The sequence below is a fragment of the Anopheles funestus genome, chromosome 2RL (genome assembly GCF_943734845.2).
Source record: "Anopheles funestus chromosome 2RL, idAnoFuneDA-416_04, whole genome shotgun sequence".
Lineage (NCBI taxonomy): Eukaryota > Metazoa > Arthropoda > Insecta > Diptera > Culicidae > Anopheles > Anopheles funestus.
In genome coordinates, this window is record NC_064598.1 from 11837505 (window position 1) to 11861846 (window position 24342).

Below are 24342 nucleotides of genomic sequence, written 5' to 3' on the forward strand. Positions count from 1 at the left end.
TTCGCTCACCATCTTTCGGGGATTCCGGGGGAGCCCTAGATATCTGATCCGGGATCAGAAGATTTACAAGGATTTTCGCAGGATTTCGATTGAACTATTTCAAGCCCATTCATACCTGGGTAGCGGTTTTGAAAGAGATTAATGCCTAGGTTTTACTTATACTTGTTCATTTTTTTCCATTTGTTCTGTCACTTTTCGACTGTAACAAAATGTTTCTCTGCCTGCGAGTGTATCCCGGCTCGTGTTACAAGGGTAGAAGATTGTCTTTTCTTCTGTTTATTTGTTGAAACAGTGTTTCGCATCTTGTGATGCTGCAGATTAATGGGATCTGTTTCATCATGATGGGTTTTTTCTCTTCTCTCTCTAATTCCACAATCCGACTATGGTAAATGCGTTTAATTATTTTTTCGATTTTTTCCCTTTTCATTCGTAATTTTCCATTTCTATTGCATCACGAGATCAAATATATTTTGTGGAGCTTTTTTTAATTTCCATTTTACTTTTTCATTAAATCGTCAATCCTTTTCCGATCAACGAGTTAACAATTCCGTCAACAAAATGTTAGCAATGTTGCGGTTATGTGATTTGACCTGATGAAAGTTACGGTGTAAAATTAGATTTACCATTATTCGATCATAGAGATGAGAATAACAACTTTTTAAGTGAGTCAACTAAGAGATGCTATAAATAAAGAGAAGAATAAAAAAGTTATAAAAAATTAAAAAAAAATTAAAAATTTTAAAATTTGAAAGGCCTTATCATTTTTTTAAGTAATTTTGAACAATTTTATAAATTGATTTATTTTAATGCAAATTGGTTTAAATAAGTTTCATTTCACTCAAATAGTGCTTTATATAAAGAAAAGAATAAAAAATAAAAAAAAATAAAGAAAAATTTGAAAATTTCCTAAGGCTATATCATTATATTTTTTTTGAGTAATTTTGCAAAATTTTTAAATGTGATATATTTTAATGCTGCAATAAGTTTCTTTTCACTCAAATAATGCTTTAAAAGAAGAAAAGAATAAAAAATAACAAAAAAAAAATTTCAACTCGAAAATTTCATAAGGCTTACCCCTTGCCATTTTTTTGAGCAATTTCGCAAAATTTAAAAATTTGTTTTATTTTAAGGTGAAATTGTTGCAATAAGTTTCTTTTCACTCAAATAATGCTTTAAAAGAAGAAAAGAATAAAAAATAACAAAAAAATAAAAAAAATATTTTCACCTCGAAAATTTCATAAGGCTTACCCCTTACGTTTTTTTCGGGAAATTTTGCAAAAAAATTTAAATTGATATATTTTAAAGCCAATTGGTTGCAATAAGTTTCTTTTCACTCAAATAATGTTTTAAACAAAAAAAAAGAATGAAAAATTATAAAAAAAATAAAAAAATTTAACAATTTGAAAATTTCATAAGGCTCATTTTTGCACCAAGTTTTGCCTATAACTCGGTCGGTATCCAACGGATCGCCAATCTTTAACCTGTGGTCGGTAGATGGCACCAATGGCTACATTTTCTTCTTGGACGGAAATGCCCTCAGATATCTGTGCCAGAAGTTATTCGAGGAACCAAGTTCCTTACCCTGTTTGAGAAAATGTAAAATTTTCTTCATTTTTGCGCCAAGTTTTGCCTATAACTCGATCGGTATCCAACGGATCGCCAATCTTTAACCTGTGGTCGATAGATGGTACCAATGGCTACATTTTCTTCTTGGACGGAAATGCCCTCAGATATCTGTGCCAGAAGTTATTCGAGGAACCAAGTTCCATACCCTGTTTGAGAAAATGTAAAATTTTCTTCATTTTTGCACCAACTTTTGCCTATAACTCGGTCGGTATCCAACGGATCGCCAATCTTTAACCTGTGGTCGATAGATGGTACCAATGGCTACATTTTCTTCTTGGACGGCTATGCCCTCAGATGTCTGTGCCAGAAGTTATTCGAGGAACCAAGTTCCATACCCTGTTCGAGAAAATGTAAAATTTTCCTCATTTTTGAGCAATTCAGCAAAATTTTTAAATGTGATATATTTCAATGCGAATTTGTTGCAATAAGTTTCTTTTCATTCAAATAATGCTATAAAAGAAGAAAAGAATAAAAAATAACAAAAAAAAAATTTCAACTCGAAAATTTCATAAGGCTTACCCCTTGCCATTTTTTTGAGCAATTTAGCAAAATTTAAAAATTAGTTTTATTTTAAGGCGAAATTGTTGCAATAAGTTTCTTTTCACTCAAATAATGCTTCAAATTAAAAAAAGAATTAAAAAATAATAAAAAAACAAAAAAAATATTTTCAACTCGAAATTTTCATAAGGCTTACCCCTTGCCATTTTTTGAGAAACTTAGCAAAATTTAAAAATTTGTTTTATTTTAAGGCGAAATTGTTGCAATAAGTTTCTTTTCACTCAAATAATGCTTGAAATTAAAAAAAGAATAAAAAATAATAAAAAAATAAAAAATTCTAAAAATGTGAAAATTTCCTAAGGCTATAGCCTTAGTTTTTTTTTAATAATTTTGCAAAAATTAACAAATTGATTTATTTTAATGTCAATTGGTTAAAATATTTTTCTTTTTATTCAAATAATGCTTTAAATGAAAAAAAGAATAAAAAATATTAAAAAATAACAAAATTCTAAAAATTTGAAAATTTTCTAAAGCTATAGCCTTAGTTTTTTTTGAGTAGTTTTGCAAAATTTTCTTAATTGATTTATTTTAATGCCAATTTGTTGAAATTGATTCCTTTTCACTCAAATAATGCTTTAAACAAAAAAAGAATAAAAAATAGTAAGTGTAGTGTAGTAGTGGCGAGTGAACGAAACTCGTTCCATACAACGTTTCAAATCACTATCTCAGTCTTACTCACGTTGCACATCTCTAATACGATCAGCTTATCAAGAAACAATCTACGTATCAGATTAGTGTTAATTAAGTAAAAATTGAGAAATTTGTTTTTTTTAATTCAAGAAAGAAGTAACTAATTGACTCTTTACCCTTCGCTTCTGCGCGTAAATTAAGAAACCTTTATACAAATTTGCTTAAATATTCCGTCCGTCTCGTAATGATGAGCTGCGAAAAGATGCACCACTGGTGCTTGAATGCCGTCACCTTATTGGAAGCCAATAAATGATATGCAAATCAACTCGCCCAAGCCGTTGCCGCTAGTTCTTTACGATGTGTCGTTAAATACGCTTTCGAATGCAGATCATGTTCCGGGCGGCTTTAGCAAGGCTGATTCATTAGCCTATAACAATCAATCGGAACAAAACTCCAGGATATCCTAAATTCCGTTTCCATCCAATTGACCCCGATCCCGAGGCCCGCCTTGAGATGCGTTCGGTCGCCCTGCGATGAATATTTTAACGCACAGGCTCACGTCATCGCGCTTCATCCGTCATTCATCGGGCAAAACAGTATTATCGCGTTCATCATCATCATCATCATCGTCGGCTGTTCATAACCGTCTAAAGGGAAGTCGTGTGGGGCGTGCGCCACGGGGGTCCATCGGGGGTGACCTGTTAAGTGTGTGCGATCCTCACACATTTAGTCCAACGGTCCAACGGTGCTCATTAGCATACGGGGTGTGGACGGAGGCTGTGCGTGTCGTGCACCATCGGACAGAAATGGTAAACAATGTGTCGGAGGTGTGCAAATTTCACTGCCCGCCATCATAAGTCGCACATTCCGATACGGCGGTGAGAGGGGAGCATATTTTTGCGTAAATGGTACATGTACTCCCGGAAGTGTTTTTTTTTTGTTTGTTGGTGGAAGATGTGCCGAAACAAAGCGTCGTACAAGCTGGAAGAAAAAATGTAAAACAAAAACTTTTCAAAACCAAGCGACATCTGGTTTATCTTATCTGTTGTCAAAACAAGTTTTAGTGTTGATTTTTATTTAGGAAACATGAATAATTAATGATGACTAGAATGTTTTACTTATTTGCCTCAAGTTAATAGTACAGAGTAAAATAGATTTACAAATTTCTGAGAATATTTTCTGCTCCTCTCATTTATGTCTAGTGTTACGACTAGTGGCATATTGTACATACTAATTATTTATCTTGAAGTAGTTGTCCATGACACTGTTTCACGCTTCGATAAGTGTCGAAAAAGTTTCAGATCTGTACAGCAATCTAAACATTCGCATGAAACGTTCAGTATGTTTTAGCGGTGATTATTACTTAATTGCTCGTTTATATTAGCTTTACATTCTAGTTCTCGCACCCTTTTATCCTACTCAAAAAAAAGTTTATGAAATGATTTACAACTTTTACATCGCAAACTTTCAAGGTTTCAAGTTCAGCCCCGTTCGGAGTAAATGTGATACAATGTCAACATTATACAGCCCAGCAACTTAAGCAGAAATAAGGCAAAAGTTTACTTAAAGCTTCGTGGGAACTAATTGCAGTGTGGCCGGTAAAGGATTTATTTTGCGCCAACTCACAAAAAAAACCCTGCAAAGACAAAAGCATCTGCCAACCTTTTGAGCTAGTGCCGGACGTAATGATGCAATGTGGGCAATGATACCCGTTGGAATCTGGTCACGGATCTATGTGACCCGGTGTGTTGGGTGTGGTTTTATTTGCTTCGTGGGCGATCGTGGGATAGAACATGGGCCATGGTTGCCTTGCAGCTGGCCGGTAGCGTTAGTGGAAGTCTGGCAAACAAAAACGCGAACCTAACCTAAGCTCTCTCACGAGATTTCGCGAAAGCATCAGCCCAACCAGCACGATTCGATGAATTTTTGGCAATTTTAAACGCTTTTCACTTTCGTATGATTTTTTTTTCTTGGTTCCTCAGTGCCATGGTGAATGCGTATAAGATATCATCGAATTTTTTATACGATTTCGTTTCAGTTTTTATGATTTCTCTTTCTTTTTTTTGTATGGTGACAGTTTTAAAGATAATCTATTGCGAAGTTCACCTGTTGTCGATTTGTCGCAATTTCTACATCCGTTTTCTGTCGGCTGTCTGTTGTGAACTTTAATAACATTTTAGTGACATGTTTTGTGTGAAATTTCTTTGGTTTTACTTCAGTTCGTTCAAAACATAAGATCATAAAGAAATCTGATTACAAATCGTATTCCTTAGTAAAAGTGAAAAAATAAAGAAGTCTTCAACTCATCCTCAAACTTCAACTCATACTTAACGAGTACAACCTCACAGCCAAAGCAACTCTAACGAAACGCAACCGGTCGATTACATGTGCTCCATTATGCTCGACATACCGGCACCGGTGCATCGAGTTAGCATGCGTTACATACGACTCCGTTACTCATTTGGTCACGTCTGCTCCGATTCGCTCATCGCCATCGGTAAAAACCACGCTGCAAGCGGATCAATAAGGTGGAAGAAATTAGCACTGTGGAACCGGTACGGTGTGCAAAAGTCAATCGATTTTAGGTTTGGGAATTGAGCAGCTCGGTTCGTGTTGCGTAATGCGTGAATCCCGCGAGTGTGTCACGCTTGCAATGATAAAACGATCGACACTGTGATCAACGGTTCGCCGAAATGGTGCAATGTTGTATCATCTGCATTGCTGATGTCTTATGGCGTGACCGACTGGTAATGCAAAACGTGCCTGATGTTATAGCCGATGAGACATTAACGCAAGTTGCAGTTAATATGCACAGAAGCCGACTGATCGTTATGGATATCGGACACGATGCACAATGAAACAAGTGTTTAAACACGCATTGTGATTTGTTTGCTTAAAGCGTGTGAAAGTGGTATTTCCAAGTGCTACTTTCAATACTTAATTCAAACTCAACAAGTGTTGTGTGATGTTTCTGCTCCTTTTTGGTTAAAATAATGCGTAGAATTATTTCTACTAAAAGTAGCATGAAAAGAGTCATTCATGTGAATCTTCAGTGAAGAGTCGTTCTAATTACAATTCGACTCTCAAAGAATGGTTCATCAATCCTCAAATAATAATGAATTACTAAGGAATTATAATTCACAATAAATTCATATCAACTCTTACAACTTCAAGAGATTTTGACCAGGCATCTCGGGCTTTATTTACAGCTAACGAGTTAAATCTTTGAAGATTGATTATTCTTTTGAAGAGAGATTCACAGTCACCAATTTAGTTGAAAGATGTAATAAGATTCATGAAACTGATTCTAACACTATTTAAAGTCATTACAAATTTGCCCAGAAACGTAAGAAATTCAAGTGTTTTCAAAGACTCAATAATTTTAAGACCAACCTAGCTTATTTGTGCACTTCCATCTGACTCAGCTAAACCTTACAAAAAAGCACAAAAATCTTATTTTCTTAAAGTAATGGGAATTATATTTTATCAAACGCTAGCATGACAACCACCCAAGAACGTGCGGTGTGAAACTGCATTGCCCTATCTTAGCCGACAATGTGCTTCTGCAGGTGAAAAGCACCCTAATGACATAATAAATAAAATGTAATTTCTAACGAATCTTTGCGTTACGCGAAAAAGTGCGCGACGGTGTCTTGAGAAACGCGTAACGAACAGGTGGTAAAGTCTGGTCGCTAATGTAACGGAATTCAACCAGTGGAACATTAGTGATAAACACGCCGCATAACCTGCGTCACCTTACCCGCTCTTCCCTTCGTCACCGACCTATCTCCCCCCCCCCCCCCCTGCGAATGACCATTCTTCTATTCTACTGTCGGTGCAAAATGTACTATTTTTTGCGTGTTGTTGCTCCGGTTTCCGCTCTTACACCTAATGAGACGACACTAAGTAAGTTGAAAAGGGACCACTTTTCCTGATGATCCTCGAGCTGGAAGAAAATATCTCACAGTCCATCCCATCTCTTCCAGCAAATACCCCTCACGGATATTCCTGGGGTTTTTTTCTCTTCGTCCTACAGGCAGGTAGTAACGCAGCAGGCAACCGGAAACGACTTGAAGCCGAAGCGTGTAAATAGGTCACTTTTTCATTAAAAACAGTGTCTTTAAAGATGCCGTTTTTCGCGGCAGTGGTAATTCGTTGTGTTTTTTTGTTCTCTTGTTGTCGTCGAATAACGAATAAAGCATAACGAGTGTTTGCAATTGAATTCCTCGGACTAGGTTGTGAAGCCTTAATGGTCAGGATCTAGTTGAGAGAATACATTTAAAAAATGGTACTTACTTCATCTACACATCTCTTCGTGGAGTTCCTTTTTTTGTTTGAGGTTCAGTTTTTAAAGTTTAAAGTTGAATTCTCTTAGGAAAATTCGCATCTTTACTCAAGACTCAAGTCTGTGAACTTTAATCACCTCTCTATTAAGGGTGGAATTGCATTTGCGACTGTTCCTTTCAAGCAATTGGATTTTACTGCCCTAACTACCGATTATGATTTAGTAGTGGTACTGTTGAAATGGACCAGTTAGGAATCCCTTAAAAGGAAGAAAATATCTGCCTACCATCAGTCAGTTCTGTTATTGTAACCTGTAACGATAATGGTATTATTCAGTGTCCTACATCGGGACCTTTTGCGTACATGTTTACTAGCAAACGGTAATCAAACTCTCGCTCAAATGTAATCACTTTCTGCCTATGTACCGTATTTTGCCCGAAATTGACATTGACTGTGGTTAAGAGCATTATAAAAATGAGCTCCGTTCAAATGTTTCCTACATTCGTTTGGTAAATTCTACCTTCTATACAGCTTGTCTGTTTTTAATACCCTCTTTGGAACGGCGACCGTTTCTCAACGTGTCGATCGAAATCATTAGATAATGGTTTTCCTTTATTTCCAGCTAGAGCACCCGGTGGAGCAATGGATAACAAATATTACAAGAAAAAGGAAGGAAGGTACTGTGCAAGGTTCTTCATTTGTCCTGTTGCCTTGAGATGCGTAACAAATGAAAAAAGGGTGATACGAGATATCTGGCCTTTTGCTTTGTTACGCCATTTTGAATGTACATTAAAAGCTTCTGCTGTTTGATAGGAAGAAGCCCGTCGTTTGCCTTAGTCTCTGGAGCAACCATTCTCACTCTACCAACGATATCCAGATGGAAGATATTTGTGCCGCCCTAATGTCGTTGATGAGTGTCCTGCGGTCCAGTTTCGATGGCAGGGTTTTAATGTCTCAGCTGCCACACTGATTCGCATTCTAAATTATGCCACGGCACATACACGTACACCGCAGCAGCACAAACCACTGGGTGTGCTGGGTCATTCGTCAAATCTTGCGAACCGAAGCGGAAAAGCCAATCTCATCAGCTTTGTTGGCATTAGAAATTCAAATACCACCATCGCTCCCCTGTTTGCGACGGTGTTCCCGAATCAGCTCACCTAAACAGTGAGGTTCCACTGTTCCAAAAGTGTCGGCTGCTGATGGGAAAATCGGAAGCCGAGGCTTTTCCGCGACCAAATAATCATCGCGTGCCTGCTTCCATGCCGCCATGGTTGGCCAGTGGAAGAGGGAAAAAGTGCACTTTTTAATGAATAAATTACGTAAGTTTTAGTTGTTTTCGAGATCTGTGCTGCAAAAGGTAGGAACAGATCATAACCCATCCGGTGGAAATGCCAAAAAGTTTTTTTTTTAATTTAATTTCACTGCAACCTGAGGAAGGTGTTGGGATTCTTCTTCCCCACTCGGGGAGAGAGAGACGGAAAGGGGGAGGGGGGCGAATGTTTGTTCCATTTGGTGAGCGAAACCCGAATGTCTAAGCTCACGTTCCGATCGTAATAGAAATGAGTTGCGCCATCTTTTTTTTTCGGGGAGGGTAAGTTTTGCACCAAACCACCCAAAAAAAAAAAGACCCGGGTGCGCTGCAATACCGCTGATAAGGTAGCAAAATAAATGAATGAATTATTCTAATGAACATTCCCACAAAGTAATTGCCGAACCACGCGGGCACAACGGCAACAACAGTGGCGAAGGTGTCCGAAATCTGCGAAACCAATCTTGGAATGTAAATGTTGTTCGGTGGTTGTTTTGTCAGTTAAATAAATTAGCGATGACGCTAATAAAAAGAAATGGGAAAAGTTCCATTATCGTTATTTATCGGCGCTCGAGACGAAATGGCACCTCGGGCATGCTTGCGACATTATGGCATTTGCCTCCCTCTGCCGCCTACAGACAGTGGTTCCATCCCGACATCCGTCATCGAAGCGAAATTTAAGTCCTCCACCATCACCACCGTCCACTTCACCGACCGACGGCCAATGTGACGCGTACCCTTGCCGACATAAATAGCGATTGGAACGCAAAAAAATAAAATGAAAAGGCGCAAAACAAAAAAAAACATGCCTGAGACATTCAAGAAAGCCTTGTCGAGGCCGTCGCGCATCCGTCCGAATGGCGAAAACACTTTCTTCGAAACGAATTCCCCCGGCTACCATCTCGAGTTTCCAATACAACTTACCGCGCGTTCCTTTTCGGATGGAGTTTCGAATGTGTTTTTGTGAAGCTTTTTTTTTTTAAAGCATCCCACTGAAACCGGACATGAACCAGACGGGTCCACTCATTCCGCCATCGGTACAGCAGTGATTGAAGCAGGTTTTTGAGTGTGTCCAGATCTCGGCGGTTTTCGGGATCTGTGCTCGGGGTCCACCGGTTCGGTTTGGTATTGCGGCCAGCCACATGCAACCGCATGTGTGATCATCACTCGTGCGTAATGCTCGAATCGTGAGTACCATCGCGATGTACATGGCGCGCTGGTGTACAGTACAGATAGTGACGGAAATAAGCAAAAGTATCGCTGAAAGTATGCTACAGCCTTACATAATGCGGTACCGACAGCTTCTCCAGCCTGTTGCACCATTAGCGCTTATTTGTTTGAAGCAACAGGTTTCGTTAACGCATTTGATAAAATACCGCACCCAACAGCACTTCCGCCTTTGTTTGGTTGATTGTTTTGATAATTTTTCCCATTTTTTTTTGTTTAACATTTTTCCCGTGATTGATCTTTCGTTTGTAGCGTTGTTGTTTTTTTTTCTTCTCTTTCCCCAATCATATTTAGTGTAACAAATTATTAAACGGAATACGCTCACTTTTCTCACCACCGGCGATGGACGAAGCATGATGGAGCTGGAAACAGGTGGAAAAGCGGGTGAGAAATAATGTGATAAAATGATTGCAAACCATCACATTTATTCGACCATTTCGCTTATAACGACACTGTCGGCAGAGTGTATGCGTGTTATATACAAGCAATTTCCGAAAAAAAAACTCCAAAAATTATCTCCAGCTTCAATTGTAATGAAGTGCATACGATAAACGTTCCTTCAAGCGTGTTTGCGAAACAGGTTTGAAGTGGTTGTATTCGTTTTTTTTCTTGTAAACCCAAAACCGCAATCTCTTTTGTCCGGTCAATTGATTCGAAATTGATCCACCGATTTCATCATTTCGTGACGCAATTTTGTGTGTGTGTGTGTGAGTTTTTTTTATCACGATCGTTTGTTCTGCTGCTAACCGTACAGGGTGAGTTCATTTTCTGTGAAGTGCTGTTCGAACGATAATGAATAAATTGACCGGCAATAAAACCTTTTAATGTACACTTATTGTGTAGCGATGTATCGGGCCAAAAACGGCACATTAAACGCGGGCAGGTGAAAATGAAGTTCAATTGATTCGGAATTAATCATACTTTAGGGAATGAGGGGTGGGAAGGGTTGGTCGAGAAAGACCCTTCAAGTGTGTTTAAACGTTCCAATGCATCCAATATCGTGCATCGTTAACTCTGTGAGCGAACAAAACATATACGACAAAGCGACATACCATTTCCGCGAGTGAAGATCTTAAAAATAAACGCCATTGTTCTCGTCAAACACATGCATTTACAACAAAATGCAACGAAAACCGCATTGTAAAGAATATTTGCTGTGTAATGTTGTAGAATTTCGATTAGCAAGCAGCAATTTAAGCTTTGCGGTTAGTTTAATTAGCTGCGAATGTTTTGTTATGAATCAGGGGTGTCAAACTCTTTGAAAGATTATTGCTTGGGAAAGGTGACATAAGTTGTAATTAAAATAGCTTATAAACAGGAGACTATTTTATTCCTAGATAAAGTACTTCTTTTATGACCTATCATTTCTCTTCATCTTTAATTTTATTTATATATAGCTGTATAATCAGTCCTGCGTAAAGTACTGCGGCCCAAAAGGGATTTGGTTCCGGTCCAGACGTGTGAAGACCGCGATGCCGCTACCATCTACGACATCTTGTAATTTTTTAGAGTTACTGAATCTTTTGAGATTCGTCTCCAGATTTGAGAATCAACTCACTGTAGATAGTCATATAAATGACTCTTCTGAAAAGATCCATTAGGCACAACACTTCTAAATTCGTTTCGTTTGCAGATCTCAACAAATATGAAACGATCGTATAAATATTCGAAACAACCTTTTAATTGAATCCTTTTTGGTTTTGTTTTAGGACGGATAAATTCTTGTTAAAAAGGAACATTTTACAAATGGCCATCTAATACATTGCACAACAAAGGTATCGTTGAATGTACGGAGGAAAAAAGGTATTCGACACCGCCACTCACTCACCAGAGTGGAAGGATGTTTGTCGTTTTTTTTTTTTTATTATGGAAGGACAGTAACGAGTCTAATTTCGTATGGACAGAGGAAGGCATCCTCGTTTTTATAGATGGCTGTAAAAAAAATAGCATTGGTCCGGAGAGTTAGATCTGATCCGAACGTGCCGAAACGGTGCCCATCCTGTGAAAAAGGTGCCGACTAATTTCGTAATGGTTATTGGGACGTGCCGGGTTTTGATTCTGGTTTTTTAACGGTGTTTTTTAATGACTTCACGTTTCAACAGTCCTTCCTTGCGGATAGCGGTAGGATAAAGGAAGGAAATTGTTCCTCATGCGAAACGTTTCGCGTACGATTCTGCCGAATAATGTTCAAACATAATTGCCACGGAAGAGGTTCCATTCGGAACCATAACAAGAGCAATAATAGTGGAATCGATCGCTTTCCAAACATTCGGTGTTTTTTCCGTTTTTGGTACACAATCATATTATACATGACGGTATAGTAATAAAAGTCTCGCTAAAACTCATCAACATTACAAACGACTCATAAAAAAAGCGGTTTGGTTATGTTAATTGGGTTTTTTGTTGTAAAATTTTACACACACAAAAATGCATCAATTTTTCAACGATCGTTTAGGTGTCCACAAGAACATCCAACAATCCAGAATATCCTGTTGACTGGGAACCGGATGGTTGATGGCGTTCGTCATTTTTCATCTCAAACTGGCCTTTTTTACTGATTGCACTCGTTACGATGTCAATTACGCTAGAGCACAATATGGTCGATTAGAGCGGCGCTACCTTTAGTGGCTGATGATCTTGCACCAGAGTGGCATCTTGCTCTCATGCGTATTCTGTTCACTTTCTCCTACACCGACGGTGAAGCATCTGACCACCATCAGAGGAATTACATTATGCTTGCATAAAGTAATAACTCAAAGTGTCACATCCGTGTCACCACACTGTAGGTAGTAAAGATAAAATTATACATTCAAGAAAAAAGAGATCAGAAATAATTTCTCTTCTTTCTGTGGAGATGATTATTTTAAAAATGGTTATTTGTCTGTTTGATAATTCTATTAAATCTTATTTTATCAACTGTTTCATTATATCCTGTTCTCCTTTCTTTTACTATTAAAAGCAATAAAAAACACTGATGTCCTTTCGGAGCTTTTATTAGCGCAAGTAAAACAGTGAAACGTACTGCAGTAAACGTAGAATCTATTTACAATAAACTGTGACGCTACTACGGAGAGCACACAAGCCAACTTCATTCTCATCAAACGAAACTGGGCATAAATCTCGTCCGGTCAGTGCCAATCATTGCACTTTTTTTTACTCTTTGCCCAATAATACGGCTCACGTTTCCATAGCCTGGACAAGATTGTTGGCTATTATCCTGTTTTATGGTAGCTACCCCTTACGCCAGTCGCACCCTCGTGGACGAGACGATCCAATGATAAAACTTTAAAGTAATCATACGCCACATCGATAACGAGATCAGCCTCATAAAAGCTTAGCTTCCTCCACCCTCACGCTAGGTGGAGCGTGATTTGTAAATGCGCGATATTACTGTTGACGTTCCAATGGGGCAGTGATTTGCAGTATCACTAGCCAGCCAGCGAAATAAAACGTTTCGCCAAACACCGGTCAAGGGCAATGCGAATCATTCCCGCGCGCTAGGTTTCTTCTCAACTCAACCATTCCACACGGTTCACGGTGCCGCTGAAGAACATTATTATCATCATTATAATCAGCTGGTCGCACGTTCACGCTCGGTGCAATTTGCCTGCGGTCCACGACACGGACGGGCATGGCGATAAAATGCCGACCGCTTCCCTAAAGCGGACGAATTGATGGTACGGGAAGTGGACCCACTGCACCAAAACGGGCTAGCACCAAAACAACGAGACGAACTGTCATAAACTAAGTTTACGGGGTATCTCCTATGTGGCCCACACCACCGCTTAATCCACCCGCTTCCAGCCGTTTGTCGCCGCGTCGCGGCTTATCCTTTAAGGCAGGGTGACATTTTTCCACCCGGGCTACCGGGGCCGTTGGTTTTTCGCTGGTTTTCTTCTGCTGGGTGTAATGTTGCGCTTTAGAAATAAATTTAATTTAATATCTAATTAAATCAGTTAAAATTTTAATCAAGCAACAACCATTTCATCCGGTCGCTAGTTTTCAGCTTTGGCACCCCGTTGATGGCGAAATCCTTCCGATGGCCAAGAGCTGAATCTTGGCCTCTGCTCAATGTTTTTTTTTGTTGTGCTTTGGATTCCTACCCGCCGCAAGCAAATCCAGGACACGGATCGGAAGGGGATCAACTTCATTTACAACACTTTTCTGTCACTTTCATCCGTCGTAAAATGGCAGCATCCTCATCGCTTGGCCGAACGTTTCGAACGGATTCCATCGGAATGGGGGGGGATGGAAAAACGAGCGTACGATCATCGGCATCAACGTGGTGGCATGGTGTTGTCCTTCTGGCGTCATAAAAAAGGATTTATGACCTTTCTACCCGTGCCAGAACCGAAGCGGGTGGATGGCAAGATTGCCCACGAATGGCACACCGTGTGCTGAGTGGATCGAGAGTGTCGTCATTTCGTGATTTTACTGCAACTTTCTGTAGTACGCTTGCAAAGAGATGCTGCAGAATTCGCTATCGGTTTTGGGCTCTTAGCGCACTGGCTAAAGCAGTATCGAAAGCTCTGTGTCGCGTGAAAGCTGAATAATTTGTACCGATGCTTTAACTTTTGACTTCCAACATTTGTCAGCTAGGATGCTCACTCGTCCCCAGCTTTTGGGCTGTCATTTTCTTTTGGCTGGGAGAAGAAAAAAAAGAGCAAAACGTCGTTAAACCAAACACAACTTCACCAAGGAAAAGGAAATAGATTTCGTAATCAGTTTTGACGAAAGTTTTTTTTTTCTTGCCTTTTTGCTTTACCCCCGGAGTTTGCCGAGTTTTGCACTGGAACCGATAAATTTTTGATCCACTGTTAAAAGGTTCCACGTAGCAATGAGGGCAAAAAACCCCTTCTTGCAACCGGTAAGGGTAAATTCGCAACTCGCACATATTGGGTTGTGTGAGAAAGAAAGTGAAGAAAGCAGGGAAAAAAAACTCGCTTCGAATTCTTACTGAGTTCCAGCACCGTAAGTCGTTTCTGTCGGTATCTTTAGCGATGTCTTTTACATCGGAAACTTTTTAACCTCATTCAGGAACTCTCACTCGGCAAAGGATTTGATGTCGTAACACTCATCCTTCAATTTCATCAAACGTTTTTTCCTCTTCACCTCTCTCCCTTCTCCTTCCCTTCGTTCTTTTCCGTTGACAGTGTCATCGTCATTCGGTTCGCAACGCGTCTTGAGCCGTGCGTTGTAAGTCGCTGAGGATGAAAGTATGTTACGGGTGCAACCAAAATCACGGCCAATCCATTTAGCACCCAACCACCGACAAGAGGAAAAGAAGTGAAATTTTACTACCGTTCTTTCGTTAATCCCATCGCTTACGTGTGATGCGAAGATTGGCTTGTTTCGACGAACGGAAGCGCATGGGATAAGCCCTTCAAAGTGACACAGCGATGCGATTCAAGATTTGGTTGCAGCTCGTAAAAAAAGCTTCCAACACACACACACACACCCAGTTGGATGGTTTTCCTGGAGTAGCAGATACTCAACCATTCGGTGCCTAACGGTGCGTTAACTTAGAGCATTGTGATCCTGAGCAAAACGAAATCCGTTGTACTGTCGGTCTTTCCGGTTGTCTGAATGTCTACCTCGTCTCGTTGGTTTCGCATTGCCGTTCGCAATGAATTTACCGGATTGCGAGAATGCACTGTGCTCAGGATGATTCCCGATATTGTTGCCGTCTCCGCACAATCACGATCGGACGATAAGCAAGCTTCTTTGGACAGTTTGGAGCAAAGTCAATGACAAGGATTGGGCGGATTGTGCATCCTTTGCAAGGAATGGCACAACTTTGTTTATGATGATTCAAGTTTGAAGACATGGCGCACTATTTAGCAGCCATTTTGTGAACTATGCCGTGGGAATTTAGATACAACTCTCTTCCCCTCCCTTTCTCTCTCTCTCTCTTCCTTTCGAAAGCAGTTATGTCCTTTGGTACGAGTTCTGTTCACATTACGTACTCCAATACTCGCAATGTTGTCAGTAGCTTTATCAAACTTCCGTGACTCAGCTTAGGAATTGCTTGGGATGGAGTTTAGATCGCTCTAAATATGCAAATCACCCTCCTATAGTTGAAAATCGTCTCTTCGGGAACTGGCGGGTATTATTTGCCGGTTTTGTTGATGTTCCATGGTCACATTTTTCGCACCCATAGACAAAAGCATAACATTTCGCTTTTTGGCCAATTCTCCAAGGTATTCATCTCCATTGTTTAGCCAGCTGAGCACGGATGGATTATTCGGTCCGGTGATCACTTCGCGAACTGAGCTTTATTTTTCAATTAAAAGTAATTTTGAATTCATTCTACGAAAATTTACGTCCTACCTGACCGAAACCTCGTCCGGGTAAAAGTTGTTAACCGCTGTTGTGTTGCGCTATTGTACGTTGGGTAGAATTTGCATTTTGTCCAATGTTTTTCCCCATTTTCGAATGCGCGAGCTAATGGTGAAACTTTTAACTTTGGGATTTCGCGAACTCACAACAGACGCGTGTTTACACTGCTGCATGTCAGCTGTAACTGCAGCGGGGATGGAGTGTTTTTTGTGGGTGTAATAATTGCATTTTTGGAATGGGCACTATTTGAGAATTCATATCAATAACGTTGCTTTACTTTCCTACCTTTGTGGAACGATGTTGTATTTGTCTTGTTTTGTCGTTGGCGAATGAAATGAGTGGCTATTGATATGGAAATTCAACTGTTTGAACAAGATGATGATGATGGTGGTCATGTAATATGAAGCAGCAATTCTTCCTCGCGCATTATACATTCTAGCAGCGTGTGGAAAGCTCTATTTCTGGTGCTTATAAAACAAACCAAATGAATAGCATGAAGTAGTCATTAAATCATTACAAAACACGTTTTGTTTCTTACCATTTGTCACACAAGCGCAAACAAAATCAGACCGCTTCAACTGCTTCGTTCGTTACATTTCTTCGGTTTTGCGTACGGTACATCATTCTTAACACTTTAGCGTGCCTTTAGCGTGCCAGTCCGAAGACGGGGTAGCGCATTACTTAATTTACTGTACACAACCGGATCGTTTCCGATGCGTGACGCAAAAACGATGCGACCGTAAGCTAGCTTGATTATGGTTTTAAATTTCACAATCGAATTACTTCATTCTACAAATTGATGAGTCAGACAGCAAAACCACACAAGAAGTGAAGGAAAATTAGTGAAACTAATTTCGTTCAATGAAAAACCGGACAGAAATGAGGACCGTTTTCTACCGTAAGACAGTGGCACCGATGATGTTCATCAGTCACGGCTTTACGTTTCCTGCGAATTCGGAGCGCTCGGTGGTGTGCATCCTGGACGCAACACAAACGCAAATACAAACGAATAATGAATGGTTAAACATTCGACATGTTTTGCAAAAACATTCGCGTTCGAAATGTGAAGCTTTGGGGTTTTGGAAAATCGGCGACTCCACTACGTGCCGATGGGTAGCGCAAACGGACATGAAAATTAAAAGCGAACATTACGAAACTATGCCCGGTCCGTCTCTCGTCAGTCTTTCGGATCAATTACTGGCGCTTCTTTGCCGTTTGCTGCGAACAGTGCGGTGATGATTCGTGATGCATTTTCGGTTCCGTTGATGCTTCATTAAAAGCAGTGCCGTACGTAACTCGTTGGAAAAATGAGCGAATTTGTTCAATTTTTTATCAGAATTTTTTAACCAATTCACTTACTTGTGTTCCGATGTATAAAAAACAATCACGTGTTGTTGATTTATTGTGCCAAATTAAGAATACATTTGTTGCTGTTTCTTTTTTGTTTGTTTGTTTGCTCGTTTTCTCCTTCCGGTTTCCATATTGATGAACATTCCGTTCACTCACACGAAGAATCATTCACAGAGTGTAAATAGACGACCGATTCGCTACCTTTGCAGAATGTCTCCACGTATTTGTTGCACTCCCCCACTCATACAGGTGTTCATTTCATCTTTGTAAGTAGGTGTTTATGACGCATCTCAAGATGGCATCATTGTACGACAGCCAAGCACCATTTGTTTGCCAAGGGATAATCCAATCAAACAACACGTGAGCCAACGTTTACTCACTCGTAGCTTATGCGCCACCAGAGGAATTAACATTCCGGCATCGGTAATCACGATAAACGAAACGTTTCGTTTAGCTGCAAACGTCCCTGGCCTTGTGTTGTGACTTGCTGCCGGTATGATGAGGTCGGTCGGTGAAAGTGAAAGTTCCAATCCCGAGTAAGGAGTCCCCCGCTTCACAAACCTTCCCTTTGCGCAATGATATTGAGCGGTGATGGTTCATGATCTCATCCCGGTTGTGCCATAGTCTAAGGTATGCCACTTGATGGTTTTTTCTTCTCCACTTACCACCAACAATTCAACTTGAATTCTTCATATTAAACAGAAGAAGAAAAAAAATCGAAGACATTGATACGGTACGATCAGTGACTTGTCACCAAACCGCTCCGAACATTCCCGCTCGTTCTTAAAGACCGAAAAATCCAACAGATTAAAATTATATCGACCATACGAGCTTTTTTGGAGCTTGCTTCACCTTATTCCAACACCGCCAGATCTCGGTTCCTTACTTCCTTCTCGCTTCATCGAATGGTATTCAAGCGTTCGAGCGTTGTAGTGCAACCATCAGCAGCAATAAAGATGGTTTAATCTTTTATTCATTCGTTTAGGGCTCAATAAAAAAAATCGGCAGCATAAAAGTTTAAACACACTCCACGAAATGGGACACACATTTTTGCACCCGGGCTTTTCCGTTGCTGGGCAGAAAAACAAACTCTCGTTATGCGTGGTTTGATATTTACACACGCTTTTTATTTCTTTTCTCGTCTGTCTGGGACGACCCGCCGGGCTGTACATTTGCAGTTCGACGATTTGCAGTACCAGCAAAAATTGGGATGCCCTCTCTCTCCATTTATCTGGCCCAAAAATTCTACCATCCTCACGTGAACGACCGAGTGCGCGTTGACGTAAAAACGACTTATAATTTTGTTCCGTTGTTTGGGTGTGATTTTTGAGGAGATTTTTTTTTTTGGTTGGTGTATTGCGTTACTTCCGCCTCACGCTGTTTGGAAAGTGTGATGTTATTTCACCTGCAAATGTGAATGAAGGGAGAGAGAGAAAAAAAATACCGATCACATACAGACACAACATAATTTAACGCTAACGCGTACGAAATGTTCACCAAATGTTACTCTGCCTTTACCGTTCCATTTTTCTACTGTTGAAGGCAAATGGGGGCCCAAAACAATTTTTTATGCCCCGCCGGGTTCCGAAATATCTTCCGGAGAGGTACTTTGAGTGGCAATGTGTCGTAAAGTGTGTTTCAGTTGAGGATTTTAAAGTAATTCGATTCGTAGTACGGCTCTTAAATACTGTAGCACGCAGCTGGAATTGGGAACGAATGCAATTGACGCTTTTGTGTGATGGTAGCCGACATGGTAGCAGAAGAAGATTTTATTGAAGTGGTGAATTTGTGTTTGCAAGATTTGTGGACAGCATCGTGATCTGTTTGCCGTGTAGAATTATGAAGAATACAAAATATCATCATCGAGAGGATGAGGTTGGAATTAGCAAAATACATATATAATGCAACCAAAATAGGAGAAGATTTTTTACTTTTTAATCCGTGAGTATTAAGAAGATTCTCCGTTAATTCTGGCTGAAAGGGCACGTTTGTCAGAAATGTCAGTTTGACGTCCTCATTTTTCGATGTGTGAGCTATGCTGGACGTCAAAAATGGCGAGAACTGATCTTCCAACCACGCACAATAGGTCTTAATTTCGGTGTTCTTTCGGTCATCATTTTTGTGGTTTGTTACGAAACTTTCAATTAAATCGTTCACTCTGTGCTGTGTGATGTCATCCTTACCTTATTTTTACCAAGTATTTCCACGTAATTTATCATAGTTTTGCTTCATCTAATTTTGCTACAATTGTCCAAATTGCAATATTTGAAAACCAATCTTTGTTGCATAGGTGTTTCTTATCTGTTACACAAATAAAAAACTCTCACATGAAACTGCATGCTTCACACTGCATAACAGTCAATTAATATAAAAAAAATCACAGTGACGTTGTAATAAAAAAAGAGCACCAAATGGGCATAAAAAGAAAAAAATGTTTCCCTAGACATTACTTCAACGTGTGACGGATTCTACAATAAATCCGTCGCGATCCGTCGCGATCCCATGTGAGAAAACGACAAATTATCTCACGACAGTCGCATGAGCGGTAACAAATGTTTGACCGAAAAATAAGCGAAGTAACGTGGTGGGGGCAAAAAAAAACATCTACTTCCGGAAGTGAAAGTGCCTCACCCGTAACGGTCATACGCGCAACCGTAAACATTAATAACTTTGGGAATAAATCAACCCATTTCCTCTCAGCGTCCAATTTGCCCGGTCCAGATTTATGGGTCAAGCCCGTTGACGAGTTGTGGTATTTAAAGTTGTTTTTGTGTTTTTTCTTCTCCAGCCAGCAAAAAAACTGTCATCTTACATCATTCTTCTTCTTCTTCTTGGCTTAACGACCTTACAGGTCATGCCGGCCATTTCTGGCTTACTAGACTTATTTTACCACGTAGCCGGATAGTCAGTCCTTGCTACGAAGGGACGGTCCGGATGGGATTTGAACCCGGTCCGGCCGTGTGGACTGGCGCCGTTATCACATACACCACCGGGCCGCCCTTACATCATCTGGGAATTAATATTTTACATTCGGTTTTAAATGATTTAAATAACTCGTTTAAAATAAAGTTAACTGATGAGGCTACATACGAGCAATTCATTAGAACTGATCTACAGCATTTGTTTTACTCAATTTATTAAAATTTTATCTACCCATCGATAGTTTTTGGCTTTAAATCATATTTCGTTTTTTTTAAGTCACACTCTTTAATGCCACATTTAAACAATAGCGATCGTTTTCTGTCTGCTGGGAGATCATTAAAGTTATTGATTAGTGACAGCGAGCAACGAAAGCAACATTGACTTATGAAGGGTTGCATTGGGCGGCATTACGGTGAGGTAGAAGTGAAATCGATAGTTGATTGATGGCGTAGCTGTTCATGCCAGATGAATCATTCCATCTCATTTGTTTACGACCGAGCCCATCACCAAGCGGCCAAGCCTTCCACCAACCATTGGAATGATAAAAACAACATCTTTCTGAGCCGATGATTTTCGATCGGAACCCATTTTTGGTAGAATTAAGCGTTGTTCTAGCTAATAGTTCTAAACAGGTTTTCGAGTATTAGCGCAAAGGAAAGAGATGTGTGGACTAGTTGAAGAAACCATTAATTTTGTTCATGTAGGTTTATGAAATTGGACTGAGTTTTTTTGTGGCTAGCCGTGTACACACTTCCTAAGCGCTTTATTAAATAATCGCATAATGACGCTGCTAAAAATCATATAACGAATGTACACATTAAGCGACCTTTTCCTAGAACCTTCAATAATCCGCAACGCAATGAACGATGGTCGCGTTAAACTATTATTCATGAACATTAGTGTTTATTCGATGGGTAAACATATTTAGATGATTAATTAATAACTTATCGACGATGACATATACCAGCAGTGCCGATTAGAGAATTTTTTTCTTTGATTTCTATGCATTTCTTAAAGAATATTTCTCGTATCATGTTCCTTTCTTTTGCGTTATATTGAACGAAAAATTTCCGATAAATATAATTCAATCTCCTTGGAAGAAAAAAAATCACATTCAGTAGTGCAATAATTTGTTTCATAAAAATTGTACCGAGAATTCAATCCTTGCATTAGACAAGCAGAACGTGCTATGAATCGGTCTATCTTGAACTATTTTTCCTTAAAAAAAAGAGGAAATAAATTCTGCCCTCCGAAAGCGAATGTACCATACTTCGTAGAACCGATATTTGTACCATGATGCTTGTGGGAAATTTGCATAGAAAACGCAATTTGAATTATAAACTTTTGCATTTTATGACTTTATTGGCCAATTTGGTTTTACCGGAAACATTTTGTGCCTATCTGAAACATGCCGACCGACCGGTGCATAATTGTCCGACCACAGAAGGCGAATGGTTGGTGTTATCTTGCAGTCAAGGGGTTAAAGACAAACGGTAGAACCAATAGCACCGTATCGTCCGGCATTGTGGCATGTGTTTTGCTCGGTGTGTTTTGTAAGGAGATTTTCCAGATTGGTTTTATGACGTTCACAAAACTTTCCCATTACTAGGCGTAGGATAAGTACCAAATGCACCAAAAAGGAATATTTCGATTTACAGATAAATTATGTTGTAAATACATATATTATTAAATCATTGGAAAGTTCAAATAATTTTCATTTTAGTGCATATTGGAAAGAGGAATTAATTATGTTGTCACCTGGAAAAAAATATGGCACAACAACCAACTCATTTCTTTAACGGAAAACCATTCACAAACACAAAGCACTACTCAACTCGATTATTTGCATGAAAATTTCATGCCGATCGAACTGTCTACATGTATTGGATGGTGCATGATTTATATTCCTTTCGCTGTACGGTACAGAGCAACATAACCATTTGGCATTGGCTGTTCTCGAGCGAGCATGATTTAGAATGACAGACCCATGCAAGTGTGCTTAAAATCGTTCGGAAAAAGGTTATTGGAAGCTGGAAATGAACAAAAATAATAAAACCAACATTATACATTGTTTGGCCGAATTGTTTGCTTAAAAAAAGCGGCAGGAAAATGTATATGCGGAAACGAGCTTTTGTGTGTGTAATGTGAGTTTCGATGCTCATGTCGATCGTTTTACTTTTTTGTTGCCGAGGTCGTGTGAGCACCATTTTATTATTTGCGGAATCGTTCCCGACCACGATATCGATGTAAGTGCTGTAAGCGAGAATTCGCGAATGGTTACAATAAATCTTCTTTGCCAATTTTTGAACATTTCTTTTTGGCTGTTGTGATTTTTGTTTTTGTTTTCGTCTCTTTTGTTTTTCTCGCTTACTATTTTTGGACATTCTTCCGCCTTTTTGGGGATGTTTCGAAAAGCGAACCTGTTCGACGTTTTGCCCTCTCACTCCTGCCTGTAGACGTTCGTACAGACAACAAAAAAAAAACACACACACAATCAACGGATCAACATATTTATGATTTTCATTTAAAAAATCAGCTCAACCCATTAAAATAATTAATTGACATGCGGCTGGTTGCTAGTGGCTGTCAATGGCAACGGTATTTTATGTTTCGGAAAAGCTGAAAACAGACTACCACCGGCTACAGAAGTGATAGGGACGGCCCTGGGGGGGGGGGGGGGAGTCCCTCACTTTTCCGACCGGCTGGTCATTCACGCACGTAGCCGATTGTTGAAGGGAGGGTTTTGGTTGTTGTGCTGTGGAGGTTTTGTTTGTTTTACGCCAATCCTTTCTTACTGCTTGCAGCTGTCGTTGTTCTGGTTCGTGATTTATGCGATGTATGCTCGAAGGTAGAATGGTTTTATTTGATATTGCATTTTGTTGACTTTGTTTCCCATTGTCAATCATTAAATTTCTTTTTAAGTTGATCCCGCGCATCTGTCTTCCAAACTTGTTTGTTGTTTCTTTTTTGTTTAATCTTGTTTATAAGAAGTGGCTTTAATTAAATTGATATGATTGAATGTTTGTATAAGATTAAGGTGTTTTACATTAAGAGGAAGCTTAGACATATTTTAATTATTTATCACCATTTTAGTTGGTAATTTATCGGCGTGTTTTTAGAACTAAATTACTTCAAACCATAAGAGCGATATTTGTTAGAAGTAATACATATTTCCTTCACTATCAGGAAGCTTAGGGTAAGTTTCGTCTGGCAAACAACAAACTTTTTTTACGATAAACTCACAAATTTCGGGGAAAATCTCTAAAAAATTAATTGTACACCCAACAATAAAACGAAATACTACGACGAATGCTGTCATTGAACAATGGAAAAATTTCTTCGTAAAAAAAATTGTTGCAAAAATCGTTGGAAATAAAACCTTTGCACCACATTTATATCCAGTAATATCTCTAGTAACAGCAACCAAAGGTTCGGAATTCTTTCGTTTAATTAATAAACATTGTTCATCCTTCTCAAAAACCAATTTCTTATCCACGGACAGATTAGAATAGTCAGTGAACTAGTGACCCTTCGCTTAAGGGATGCTGAATAAATCGAATCCTTTTCCAGTGAAGTGTACAAATCTACCAGACCAAACCGAAAGGGGAAAAAAACACGTAGCTCAATATCACCAGAAAAAGAAGCATGAAACGGTTCCGAAATCAATTTACCAAATCGAAAACATTCGGTCATCATCCCTCGTCTGTCATCGTTGTGCTAATCTGTTTGCCAATATCGCGCCAAAGAATCGTGTCTAACTTACCTCGAATGCTATCCAATTACCTACCAAGGATCCTTTTTCTAAGACTCAGTTTGCTTTTTTTTCTCCACTGGAATACGGTCAAACGTTGCACAACGAACTTCGCTCCAGCCACTCGTTAAGGGCACACAGTCAATCGAAAAGTTTTTCACCAGGCCGGGGCAGAGGAAATCCAACTCGTACGTGTCAAGAAAGTGTGTTTTGTGTTTTTGCCATCACGCAAAAGTAAAAGTCGTCACGAAACTTTAACCCCAAAACGGATAGCAACACCGGCGTTACGGAATTTTGCTCGATGGTGGGGGAGGGGGACGGGGTGCATTGATGGGGGTAGTTT

General features: G+C 39.5%; 1 long non-coding RNA gene across 1 annotated transcript in view; it reads right to left on the minus strand.

Moving 5' to 3' along the window:
• Positions 1 to 1403: 1403 nt before the first annotated feature.
• LOC125765999 (uncharacterized) overlaps positions 1404 to 24342 on the minus strand; it is a 50188-nt gene continuing 27249 nt past the window's right edge. The window contains exon 3 of the long non-coding RNA XR_007418643.1: positions 1404 to 1861. This is a non-coding gene — a long non-coding RNA (uncharacterized LOC125765999). The remainder of the gene's footprint in view (positions 1862 to 24342) is intronic.